Source organism: Castor canadensis, chromosome 5 (assembly GCF_047511655.1).
Source record: "Castor canadensis chromosome 5, mCasCan1.hap1v2, whole genome shotgun sequence".
NCBI classification, from domain to species: Eukaryota; Metazoa; Chordata; class Mammalia; order Rodentia; family Castoridae; genus Castor; species Castor canadensis.
The window spans coordinates 137619914-137633479 of NC_133390.1; the positions used below are offsets into that span (position 1 = coordinate 137619914).

Genomic DNA, 13566 nt, shown 5'->3' on the forward strand with positions numbered 1-13566 from the left:
GCCTCTCTTCACCCTTCCATAACTATTTTGCTACTTCCTTTACAGTAACCTCAAGCTTTGATTTCTTTCTGTAGCTCAAAATGCTATTTAAGTTTCAACTGTCAGTCCCTTTCTTGAGTCTTGTATTTTGGATATGGCTCCAGTGTTCCTGCACATTAATAAATTTATATGCTCTCTTTTTCCTGTTAATCTGCTTATTGCCAGTTTAGATAGACTAAAAATATTGAAACTTCAGTGAGGAAAGAGAACATTTCAAACTTTGCTACACTGTTTTATTCTGATTACCATTGTAGGTACCTGGTCCGTTGAAGCAAAAGAGACAAAACTTCATGCTCTGCTGGAATTCACACTGTAAGGATACTAAGTTTGCTCTCTTTCAGGGACTCACCTCCTATTTAGCAGGTTTAACCTGTAGACTGGTATGGCCACTCTGCTCAGCTGCAGAGAGCTGGAGTGCTCTCAAGGCGCTGTTAGTTGGGGGACCAACTAGCCAAGAAAATGTCTTCATTTCTAATGAAGTTATTTTCCTTTTAAAGTAAACCAAGTAGCATTGGCTCTGGAAGCAGTGTCCAGAGCTGGCAATTCAACAGTTTGTTTATCTCCTCTGCTGGACAAGGCAGGTAGAGAGGAGTGTCATGTGCTCATAAAATGACTGGAAAAGAGCCGTGTCTAAACTATAAAATAATTGAATAATAATGATGGCAATTGTTTATTTATTTAATGGTCTGTACTGGCAATGGATGATGTTACCTTGACCAATCCCCATATAGCCACTCTAGGAGACAGAGGTTACCAGTGAAGAGTTGAATATTTTCAAATGTTAGGAGTGACCTAGTAGTTATAGTTAGTTAGAACTGCCTATCTCCCTCTCCAAAAGAGAGAGGATCTTGTTATTAGGAGGAAGGAACATTGACAAGGATATATGTTATTCTTTTACTTGTATTTTTGTTTTAGAATCTAAAAGAAAGGAGTGATCAATCATCTCTGGAGTGTGGGATTATTGGGATTTTAGGTTTCATGTTTATGAACTGCTTAAATATTTAAAAGTATTAATGTATTAATACTTCAATCAGAAAAATCATTAATTTTATGTATAGAATTTATACATAGAATTAGAAGCCCAAATGTAGATGCAAACATATAATTGCCTAATATTTTGATGCCCTCTTTGACTTTATTAATTGAATCATTTAAAAATTTCTGTGCTACCTTAGGTTTCCATTGCTGTGACAAAATCAACTAAGAAGGAGTAAAAATTATTTGGCTTCCAGTTTCAGTGGTTGCAGTCCATGGTTGCTGACTCCATCACTTTGGGCCTATGACAAGGCAGAACATAATGGCAAAGCAAAGCCACACATTTCATGGCAGCTGGGAAGCAAAGAGAGAGGGAGAAGTTGGTGTCCTAAAATCTCCTTCAAGGTCACACTCCCAGTGACCTAGCTTCCACTGGGCCCCACCTCCTAAAGGTACTACTACCTCCCAATAGCTATAGGCTGGAAGCCAAGACTTTGGCATATGGGTCTTTGGGGGGAGTTTAGGCTCCAATCCTTAACAATTTGTAAGCATTGGGGTTTGTTGTTATTATACACTATTTCAATAATTGTTTATTAGTGAATGCGAACATTAAGTAATTAAGTATTCATTTATTTTCTACATTTATTCAAAATCTCAGTGTCATTTATTTTTACTCTTTTATTTCCAGCCAGTGTCACAGCTTGTATCTTGCTTTCTCCGGTAATGCTTTTCCTGAATAGAATGGATTTAGGGATTTGGGGCAGATGTGTTCACATCTTTCATTTCTATGGAGTTCTGACATTTTCCTTTGACTTTCAACCATTTATTTGCATTCCAGCATTTTCATGCTGTGTTACACAATACATAAATATTTATGTGTGCTATAATTTCACCAAGGATTGCATTAGTCATCAGTATAATAAACCTCTTTGGCCCCATTCACTGTTTGCCTCAGTATATTCCTTGACTAAAAATTCATATCTTGACCCTTTTTCTCTATGTTTGCTTCACAAAATAAAACTGTCCGTACTCTATATTAAACCACTATGGATCACTTTATTTTAGATGAATTCTTTAGAGGCAACATATGTCATAATTAGATTTTATTTTTAAACTGATGAACTTGTTTTAATTTTTTCTGTATTATTTTATGATTTTGGAGTTTTATAAAGCTGTACTATTCCCTAAGTTCTATGCTTTTATGTTAAGCTGAGGGTACTTTATTTCTTTATATACTCTCCAGTTGTTTGGAAAGTATACTTACTTGACCATTCTTTTCTTCAACACATAACTTTTGATTATCTACTGGTGTATTTACTGGCAGGCACTGTGTTTAGAAATTTCATGAAACAGATAAAGTCTTTCCTTCAAGTTCCTTGCCATCTAATAGGGGAACAGGCAATAAATATGTGAACAATGAACTATGAAGGAGCACAGTGCACGATGCATACCATGGAAAAATCACGCAGTGTTAGGGAGGAAGAGCACCTATCGGGATTGCTTTCTTTGGGGGATGTGTTAGTAAGGCTCTTGTTGTTGTGACAAAATACCCCAGAAAAACAATTTAAAAGGAGGAAAAGTTTATTTTGGCTCACGGTTTCAGAGGTTTCAGTCCACAGTTTCTGGGTCTATGGTAAGGCAGAATATCATGGTGGGGAGCATATGGCACCTCATGGCAGCCAGGGGACAGCAGGATGAAAGAGAGAGAGAGAGACCACCAGGGACAAGGTATATCTACAGTGACCTCCATCTAGGCCCCACCTCCTAATAGTCCATTCAGCAATGAATTAATCAGTGGATTAATTCACTTCATATCCTAATCACAACAGGTGATCAGAGAAGACCACCCTGAGAAGGTTGTTTTAAACTGAGATGAATGACAACGAGGACCCAGACAGGTAAATATCTGGGGAAGAACATTCAGGAAATAAGGTGCTAAAGTGGGTGTCTAAGAACAGGAAAAAGGCCACTGGGGCTGGAGATAGGTACTTAGGGGCAGTTGGGAAGGGCTTGAGCAGGAAAGTGGCTCATTGTATTTGTGTTTTAAAGTGACTATAAAGAAGCTCCTGGGAGAAAGGACTGATTGCAGGGTGGAGAGAGTGAGCAATGAATGAAAGGAAGACAGCAAGGCAGGCCTGCAGCACCAGGCAAGGGATGATGGATTATGTAGAGGGTTGGAGACCAAGGAAAGTGAATGGATTCAGGGCATACTCTGAAGATAGGACCCACTGGGCAGACTCCCTTATGTATCCTCCTGTGTGTATCTGGATGCATTTTGGATTACACTTCAGTTTCATTTAGCTATCAGTAAATTTACTAAGCTTGGAGGATGACTTAAAATAGCAAATACCTGTTGACTTTAGCTGAAGAAATATTGTCTGTTGAGACTGTGAAAATCAGAAGTTATAATGAGACAAGTGGTGTGTGTGCATGCATGTGTATTTACATTTCAGCCCTTACCTGCATTTTTCAGCAGACTAGTTTTCAGGGCACATGTGGAAATCCTGCAGGGAAGAGGGAACGAGAAATCACACACTCACTGAGGCTTTTGTTGAGCTCTTGAGTGAACTGTGGAGTCATTTACTGAGATAGAAGATATTTGGGGGGAATGGGAAATAGAGTCCTGGTTATCTTTAACTTATTTAAAACTGCCTACCATGACTACCAAGATAAAAATACACAGCTCAGCCCAGGTACAGAGCGGAATTTACCCTGCTGTCCATTTTCCTACTCACACCCCAGGCTCAGCCTCCCTATTCTTTCTATGTAGTCTTTGTTTATACACACGGGACTGTAAGATAATTTGCATTAGTGAATCATTACATTTAGACTACATGACTCATCTTTTGAGAGTTATTTTCATATCTGTCTTCACATTTCAATTCTATTTATAATAATTACATAGATTTATTTACTTGCTTATTTACTTATTTACTTTGGTGGTACTGGGGTTAGAATTCAGGGCCTCACACTTGCTAGGCATATGCTCTATCAGTTGAGCTGTATCCCCATCCCTTTTTTGCTTTACTTATTTGTGGATAGAATTTCATGTTTTTGCCTGGGGCATGCCTCTGACTGTAATATTTGTACCTATGCCTCCTGAGTAGTTGGGATTATAGCTGTATACGACCATGCCCATCCCCTAATTCTTTGTTTAATCTTATTTTAGTATATAATAACCTATCTTTCACATCATATTTTTGCCATGCTTAATGATTAACCTTTTTGTTAGTTAGAATATAAAACATTTTTAAAGAATAACATAAAAGTCGTAAGTTTCCTTAGCATATGTGTTTCTTTGAAAGCCTTTCCTGTTACACAAATGTGTATGGAACGTTCTGTTTTCTGTGGTAGATTATTAGCTCTCAACAGTTGCTCCCATTCTGGTATGGATAATATCTGTCAGTTGTCACACCAAGAGGCTGTCAGGCTTTCCTTTGCTATTCCTCTGCATCTTATGTGAGGGACCCTACAATTCCTGGCACAGATGTCTCTCTGTTACTTCTCTGTTATATAGGACAATGGTCTCAGCTTTGTATGTTACTGTCTCCCAGAGGGTCTTATAGAACCCGGATGCCCTGTCACACCTCAGACCTTTTAAATTAGAATCTCTAAGCTGGGGCTTAAGTGTAAGATGGTGATTTTAATATGTAGTCAAGGCTCTAGAAGTGTTGTTTCCTAGAAACTACAGTCTTTAAGTCAGTTCTCAGCTTTGACTGAATACCGAGAAGCTTAATAAAGAAAACACTGATGCCCAGGCTCCAACCAAGAGTCTGGGATGGTTTGGGTATAGCCTGGGTGTCAGAAAGTTTTTAAACTTCCAGGTGATGCTAGCAAAGGGTGAAAATCACTAACTCACATCCATGTAGCAAGATGCCCCAGGGATGGGTCTCAGTTCTCTGCTCTTCTCAGGAAAGGAACAGGTGTCCAGTTTTATACATAATATGTAAGAATAGTGGTGCTTGGAAAACCACAATCTGTGTTGCTTTTGCTCTGAAAGTTGGAATCAAGAATATTAATTCAAGGACAGATCAGATTCCCCACTTTTAGGAAACTTTTCCAAACAAGCAGTTGAAATTTCCCTTTGACACCATGTTTTGCATGTGTTTTGCTTTTACAAGCAGTTATATTAAGAGAACATTATTCATATCCTCCGTCTGGTAAGTCAGTTTGCGTCTGTACAGCACTCCCCAACAACCCTTTGATTTCAGCACTGAGATCATTATAGACTGGGGCTGCCAATGGACTCTGCATGGAGAAGTTGACACACAGGCTGAAACTTGAAGGGTAAGTTTTGCTAAACTGGAGGAAGAGGCTGAGCCTCCACAGAGGGCACAGCAAGGCCAAAGGAATGGAGGTGAGATTGTGCATCATGGCATGTTGATCAATGCAACTCAAAGAAGAAAGGATAGGAGAAGGCTTAGGAGAGGACAGACATCTTCCAGATACCTCAGTAACAGAACTTTTTCTTCCCATCGTCTCTATCAGCACATTTAATTTTGCAGGTGTGCTCTGTTCCATAATCCTGATTCCATTTTCTAGAGTTTGTTTATATGCCTTGTTTTAGATTTATTCTATTGATTGAACACCAATAAACCAAACTGATATTACAATTGGTATTCATGATAAGGTCTCATAGTGGGTAAGATTCAATTTCCTTCTCTTTGAATTAAGTGTCATTATTCCATAACATTTAAAGAAAAATGATGCTGGTAGCAAGATCCAATGAATTCTTTCCTTGCCTCCTTCAATTTTTAAAAATCATGACCTGTATTTTACCTCCTTAATATCTGAACCATCTTCTTAAAAAGTACCCCCCTAAGTTTCTAACTGCCCTCCCTCCCACCCTTCCTTCCTTTTTAAAATTAGCACATATTCTTTCCTTCCTTTTAAAATCATTTATATTGTCAACAGAGGATATTTACCATTACAGATCTTCAGAAATACCTAGCCTTTGCACCACACATTATGAGTGCTTCAGGAAATCTGCTTTTTCTCTGAAGTCATGGTTCCAGAAACCTCTGCATGTTTTGCTCCAGTCTGAATTGGTTGTTTTCTAGACTTGCTGGGAACTATATTGTACTACATATTTTATTGCACTGAGACTTTTTTTCTTCTACATAGATTTATTGTTTTCTACACTCTCAAGTCTTCCTTTTGTTCCCCTCACTTTATCCCAGAAAGGGCTTCAGGGAAGAAGTTCTGGTGTTCTATTGTGTGAATAGGGTGACTATAGTTAACAATAATGTATGACATATTTCAAAACAGCAAAATGACAGGATCTGTGATTTCACCACAGAGAAATGGTAAGTATTTGAGGTAATGGATAGGGTCATTGTCTTGATATGATCATCCCATAAGTGTATACATGTATTGAAATATGTAGTTATGCCAATTAAAAAATTTTAAATTGATAAGCAAACAAAAAAAAGTTGAAGTGCAGGAAAAAAAAAGCTCCAGAAGGCTCACTTACAGAGCTGAAAACATACTCATTTTGTCTTCATGGTTGGTGGATAGTTTGGATAACTGTGATATTTTGACTCAAAATACTTCTGAATCGGAAGGCATCCTTCCACGGGGCTTTACGTTTGGTGCTGTTGAGAAGAGATGTAATTGGTATTAGTCTGAATCTCTTCCTTCTCGCAGATGGTCTCATTTTCTTTTCCTCTGCAAAGTTTTCTTTAACCTCCAATTTGTGATATTCATGGGAATATGTCTGAAATGGATCTTTCTTTCATTGCTTTGTTTTCTCAATCAGTAGCTTCCTCTCTGTTTGTATCTTCACTAAATTTACTGTAGGTTCAAATTTCCTGATAAGTCTTCACAGATTTACCTCCTCGTGTAGCTCCTTACAATCATTTTAAGGGGACTCAGAGAAGGTAGCAAGTTAGATACATGCAATTAGCCTCTATTTTTAATTCTTGGTCGCCAGACACTTTACTTGGGTATTAAAGGAAAGGACAGACCCAAAAGACTGAAGGACTTGGATATCCTTGATTTACATAGTAGGAAACTGTGCCTCTCACAGTGGTCACTGATGGCCTAAAGACATGACATTAGCATGACCTCCATGTGCTCTGCCCTTAAGCAAATAGGGACGTCACTTTTCTAGTTGAATAAAAAAAGACAAAATACTCCATTAATTTCTGGACTACTTCCATATTCCGAGTATGGAGGGGAGAAATAAGAAGGGCAGTTTACTGTATAAGCTCTAAATGTCCAGTATTTCTGCAGTGTACCTGGGGCTTGTGATGTTCATGCTTCATAATTCGTAAATTCCAATGCAATTTGTAGTCGGTGCATAAACTACATCCTCAACCAAAAGATGATGTTTCTTATTCAAGTATGAAATAATGAAAAATTATCAGATGATGGCTTTTACCAGGCACTGGGTACATTTAAGCCTTCTGAAGGGTGAAATGTCCCCAGCACCACCAAGTCTTAGCCCTGTCTCCCCAGCCCCAAGCCTCTGGAAGGATCTCTTTCCCTGTGTGTGTGCGTGCGCGTGTGCGTGTGCGCGCGTGCGCGTGCGTGTGTGTAGATGCTGGCATTGGCTTTGTGTCCCTGGCATCTTCAGGTGATACTTGGAATGGATCTGCCATAGAAACACTTTCAGAGGTGGCAAAAACAAAGTCCTGTTGATCCTGTTGGTGTTGTGAAATCACCCTGGGGTCAGAAGTTCAAAGTCAATGAGTGATGGTATCTCCTTGAGAGCTCAGGATGGGAATCTGTCCCGAGCTTCTCTGTTGCTGGCAGTACCTAGCTTGTAGCAGTGTAAGTCCCATCTCTGCCTCCCTAGTCACACGGCCTTCTCTCTGTGTCCGTGACTAAATTTCCGTCTAGCATTCAACTCTGTATGATTTCATCTTAACTTGATTGTTTCTGTAAAGACCCTACTTCCAAATAAGGTTGCTGATTAAAGATTATTGAGTATCCTAAACTAAGTCACAGGCCAGAGGACAGAGGGAGGAAAGGGATAAGTTCATTTTAATTCTCAGCTTCAAACTAAATTAACAACACCACCACCAAGAAAACATAAAAAACAAAACAAAACAAACAAACAAAAACCCCTCTGCTAACTGCTTACATTCCTTTCTTATTTGGTGAAGTTGAGCTATCAGGGCCACATCATATTTGGCTTTTATTTTTACTTTTGGTAGTGCTGAGGATTGAACTCAGGGCCTGTGTGCTCTACCACTTGATCCATGAAGCCAGTCCTTTTCGCTTTTACTTTTTTTCAGGTAGAATCTTGTGCTTTTTCACCTGGGATGGGCCTTGAACTGTGATCCTTCCACCTCTATGGCCTACATAGCTGGGATTACAAGTGTGTACACCATGCAAGGCCATATCATATTCTGTTTTTAGAACTAACCAAAAAGCAGCAAAAACTTCTCTTTAGGACTAACCTCCAGGACTTTGCCCACTTTATGTTGTCGTGCTCCTCTTACTTACAGCCAGTGAAGGCTCAATGTGAATAGTTTATGTTTCTTCCCCCCAAAATTTTATCATAAAGCCTCCCAACTCCTTGATTCAGAGGACTTATTCCCAACAGCTGTCTGGCTGGTAGCTTCAGGAATTTGAGCCAAGAAAGTCCTTTTTCCTTCAGTGAGAGCTATACTGCTCAATAAACCCCTTATTTCAGAGATCTCTTAGTCTCAAAAGTTTGATTTAATATTATGTTCACATGTTTTTCTTGGAGGGTCACAATTCAACCCCACACAATCATCAGAGCAAATTAATGACAATTAGAATAGAAAAATGTGATAAATCTTGTTATCTTTCAGCAAGAGTGTTGTGAAATTTTCTTAGACTTATTATAAGTCACAGCTTTTCAAATACAGGAAGATTTGCATATAAATTCTTAGAGTACAAACATGGAAAATAAATGCTCCCTCCTAACCTCAACTCCCAATAAACACAGTAAAAGGGAAAAAAAGTGATAAAGGCGAGTGTTCTTCTACAATAAACTGCAGAACAAATGCAGAGAAATCATATTCTCATAAGAATGAAAAGTAGTTCATCTCTTTTAAAAAGATAAAGTAATTTTGTTTTTTGCTTCATCTCCTTTTAAGGTAAAAAATCTTTTTTTACCTTAAATTATTTTTGGGGAAAATAATTTTCAGAATGAACTCCTACTTTCATAATTCTTTTACTTTCTTTCTTTTTTAACTAGAGTCCTAAAGAACAGAAGTTAAAAATATAGCATTTTTTTCCATTTTGCAATTTTATGTATTCATTACACTTAGAGAACTATCACAAAACTTTTAATTCTGCAAAACAAAACAAAACAAAATTTTTCATTCAACTCAGCAAGACATTCCTGATTTATTCTGATACGTGAGCACACTCAGCTCAGTTTTTTCAGCTATGTTCTTGCAGCTTTGAATGAAATGTGAGTAATATGGAGAAGGAAAGAAAAAGAATGTAGGTGCTTGCATTGAGTTCTGTCAATTAACATCTTGTGCTGTATTTGGGGGACTTCAATAGGGTATATTTCAGGAAGAGCAAAGACTTTTAATGAAATTTCTAGAAAATTCTAGACCTGCTTGGTTGAAACATGTGTGAACATGCATGGGTAAGGAATGGTTTCTATTAAAACCAATAGGAGTTTCATGAAATCATCTAAAGCTTGGAAATAAGGCCCAAGGTTAGTAGAAGGGACATTGGTTGGCAGACCCACCCAAAGATTGTTGTGTGGACGGAGGAATGTACCTCTAACTCACTATTTGTTGTTGATCAAGAACCTAGATGTCACAAAGTTGCATGTTAACTGTGGGTCTTGTCTGAGAGGGGCAAAACATTTCTGTCAGGGAATAAAGATCATGATAGGTTGTGAATTTGCTCTGGAGCCCATTTGTGGGTCTCATATCTAGCACTTTTTTTCAGAGTCTTTGTAAATACCTATAAATCCCCAGATCTTCAAAATGCTTTTGGAATCATGTCTACCACTTTACTGACTCCCACGTTAATGAATTAATAAATTGTAAGCTGGCACAAATTCTGTTTTTGCACAAGAGTCATCTTGGAAAGACTTCAAATACTGTACTTTGACACACTTTTTATAAACTATCTCCTTGTTTGTTTTGGCAGTGGACTATAAAGAGGCTACAGCGCCAATGTGTTTCTCTGAGGCCAGGCCCTTGTTAGTACTGGGCAGAGGCCACAGACCAAAACTCCTCACTGCTTTGCTATTCTAAATGAGTAGAATAAAACTAAAAAAGTCAGAATAAAATGCCTCATTTGTTTTCATCTTGTGCTTTTGCAGATGCAATTCTGGAATGATGGCCCCAGCAGATGTGGAAGGAAGAAGCACTTAAGATCAATTCCCAATTGTTTTGTTTTGTATTTGCATTGCGGGTACAAAATAAGGAAGGGAGAATTGGGTGCAGAGTAAGGGTAACAGGAAGTCTCTAGGAAAGGAAAGTTCTACCTGAAGGAAAATTCAGGGACCCTCTGGGTTTAACACCCAGAATTTGGCATGCTGAGAGCATGATTAAATTTTGTTCACAACAGCAGAAAGACAGATTTCCATTCTTGCTCACACACTGAAGTTCCTGATGTTATACAATGGATGACTACTTCTATTCCCCTGGGTATAGAAATTACTCAGTCTTTGTGCCCTGTGGGCCAGTCATCTGCTTGTCTGCTTCCTGGCTATGTTTGCTTCTGGCTTTGACCCTTGCTACTATCTAACTGAGGTCCCAATTATTATATTAAAATTAGCAGCCTAAATGTTCTCCTACACATCTTACAAAAATTGCTGTTCTGTAAAACCACTCTGTTCCTTGTTCTGTTTTCTGCCCATTTTTTACTAAATGCATCACTTTTGTGGTTGAATTTTTCTACACCCCCCCCCGACTTTTTTCCACTTAGAGATTCAAAGGAGAAATCTCTTATCTTCCAAATGAGGCAAAGTTTCCAGGGGCTTTAGAAGGAAAAATGTAGGATTCATCCCCAAGTCATAATGGAAAGGAGATAGGCCTGTTTTGCTTATTGTTACAACTCAGAAATTTCTAACATTAGCAAGGTATCTGGCCAAATATCTGCTGTGAGTCCGGGGAGTGGGATGAATTTGAAAATGAGTGAGATGAGATACACCTTGAGTTAGATCTTTGCCTTTCAATTTAATTCTCTACATTTCCTCCTTTGCCCTAAGAAATAATAACTTGCTGAAGGAAAATGTGACTCTTTTTGCCTTCTACACTTCACTATCCATTTCCAATTTCCAATGTGTTGCTCTCTATAACTGATGGCCTGCCCATATTTGGCAATTCTGGTAATTTACTCTGATACCAGAGACAACATAGAACAACCTCATGGAAAAGGACAGTGCAAATGACTCCTGTCTTCTGGAAAGCAGAGGGAAGATAGCTACTGGCAGCACTTCTCATACTTGAGTGTTCACCCAAATCACCTGGGGATCTTATTTAAAGTGTGAGATCTGGGTGAGGATTGAGATCATGCATCTCTAACAAGTTCCCAAGAGATACTGCTGCTGCTATTATCCTGTGATCATCCTTGAGAGCTGCTACTCTTAGGCATCCCTTCTATTTTAGGGGAGCCTCATGACCTTGGTCTACGGCAGATGTGGCATCTTGCCTACATTATGGAAGAAAGTCTATGATCTTTGTTGGTCAAGGCAACTCCTAGATACTGTACTTGCTCTGCTCGGTACTATAGCCCCTAATCATGTGTCTCTTTAAATACAAGTAAAAATGAGTTAAAGATAAATAAGATTAAAACTGCATTCTTCAGTTGTCTGAGCCACATATCAAGTTCTCAATAGTCATATGTACCCAATGGCTGCCATACTGGGCAATATGGACATAGAACATTTCCTTCATTGCAGAAAGTTCTACTGGACAGCATTGTCTCTCCATCTCATCACTGTTTATATGAATTCCAAAGTATCTCTCTCCCTCTCCCTCACTCTCCCTCTTGCTCCTGCACTCACCAAAGCAGCTAGACATTCCTACACTGAGTATCAAAGACCTGTAGGACACATACCAATCCTTTTGGAATCTGCATAATAAAATATTCCAAACACTATGATTATACTTCCTTAAGTCAGTGGTCTGAACCAAGAATACATGTTAGAAACATCTGGGGAGCCTCAAACTAAAGCTAAGGTCCTGATGTGCCAGACAACCAGATAATCCAAATCAGAATGGGAAGGTAGAGTGGCTGGGCATTAGTATTCTTAAGTGCATCCTAATGCAATCACCTTGGGCTTGAGTTGAAGAATCACTGCTTTAGGCCTCAATGTAGTACCATGACCTATATAACTGACTCATCTGGAAAGCCAGGAGTGTTAGGAAATGTTTTTTGGGCTCAACAAAACACATAATTTTCCTGTCTAACTATATTCTTTTGCTGTGGTTTGGATCCAATGCAGGACTTTATGAATGATAGGCATGTGTTCTACCACTTAGCTACATCCTCAGCTGTATTTTGTATTTTGGCACATGTTACCAAACCTTTCTATCCCTCCTTCCCCTTCTACCTCCTAGTCTCTAGTGACTCTTATTCTAAACCTCTGTTCTATGACCTGAAGATTCCCAACACATAGAAATGATCAATGTTTGAGGAGATGGAAATGTTAATTATGTGATGCGATCATTATACATTATATTCATGTATTGAATTATTATAATCCACACCATAAATATGCACAAATATTTTGTACCAATTAAAAATAAAAATAAAAACATCCAGCCCTTCAGGGAACTCGTTGAAGAACCAGCAGAAGACTTCTTGGTTTTGTCTCCTTTCAATGCCTCCATTTTCAGGTGGAGTCTGAGAATCAAGACTGAAGCCTTAACAATTATTGTTTAAAAATTTCTAATAGGGTCTAAGGGTGTAAGTAGCAGGCAACTGCAGTGTGGATTTCTCATACAAGAAATCCACAGCCTTTGAAGGGAAATAAGCTTCCTTTTAATATTTCGTTTCTTCAAGATTCCCCAAATTGATCCCTGACTCATGGAGATCAAGAAGGAAAAGTGAGACATTTTTATGTTAACACATTTATTATACCCATCAGTATCCTCATGAGTGCCCCCATCACTGGGAAACACAAAGTGCCATAGAACCATAACACCAGTTACAGTTAAGCAATTTTATTTTTAGTGGAATTTGTCTCTCTAATTGTGACTACCTGCATGTAAAGGATGCATTTGGGCTGGTTGTAAGATTTTGAATTCTCTCTGTTAGATGTATAAATTAAGAAAAATACATTTAATAAAGCAATAAAAGAAAACTTTCCTGATTTCTATCTTACACTTCCATGACTGCATTGAGAAAAAGAGAGGGATTATAGAAAGAACTGTTTAGAAACAGCACTCGTGGTTTGAATATGATTTGTTTCCAGAATTCATACAGAAGTTTAATCCCCAAAGTCATATGTTAGTAGTATTAAGAGGGCAGAAACTTAATCTGACTCTGGTGTTTAGAGGTCAGGCATTTGGGAGATGAATTAGGATTAGAAAAAGTCAGTAGGGGGGAACTCCCATCATTGGATCCTGGTACCTATGAGGAGACAAACAAAGACACACA

General features: G+C 38.5%; 1 long non-coding RNA gene across 1 annotated transcript; it reads left to right on the forward strand.

The window, feature by feature from the left end:
* Positions 1–292: 292 nt before the first annotated feature.
* Positions 293–2912, forward strand: LOC141423112 (uncharacterized). Its single transcript, XR_012447768.1, has 3 exons — positions 293–351; positions 1215–1466; positions 2844–2912. It is a non-coding gene; the product is annotated as an uncharacterized lncRNA (long non-coding RNA).
* The last annotated feature ends 10654 nt before the right edge of the window (positions 2913–13566 follow it).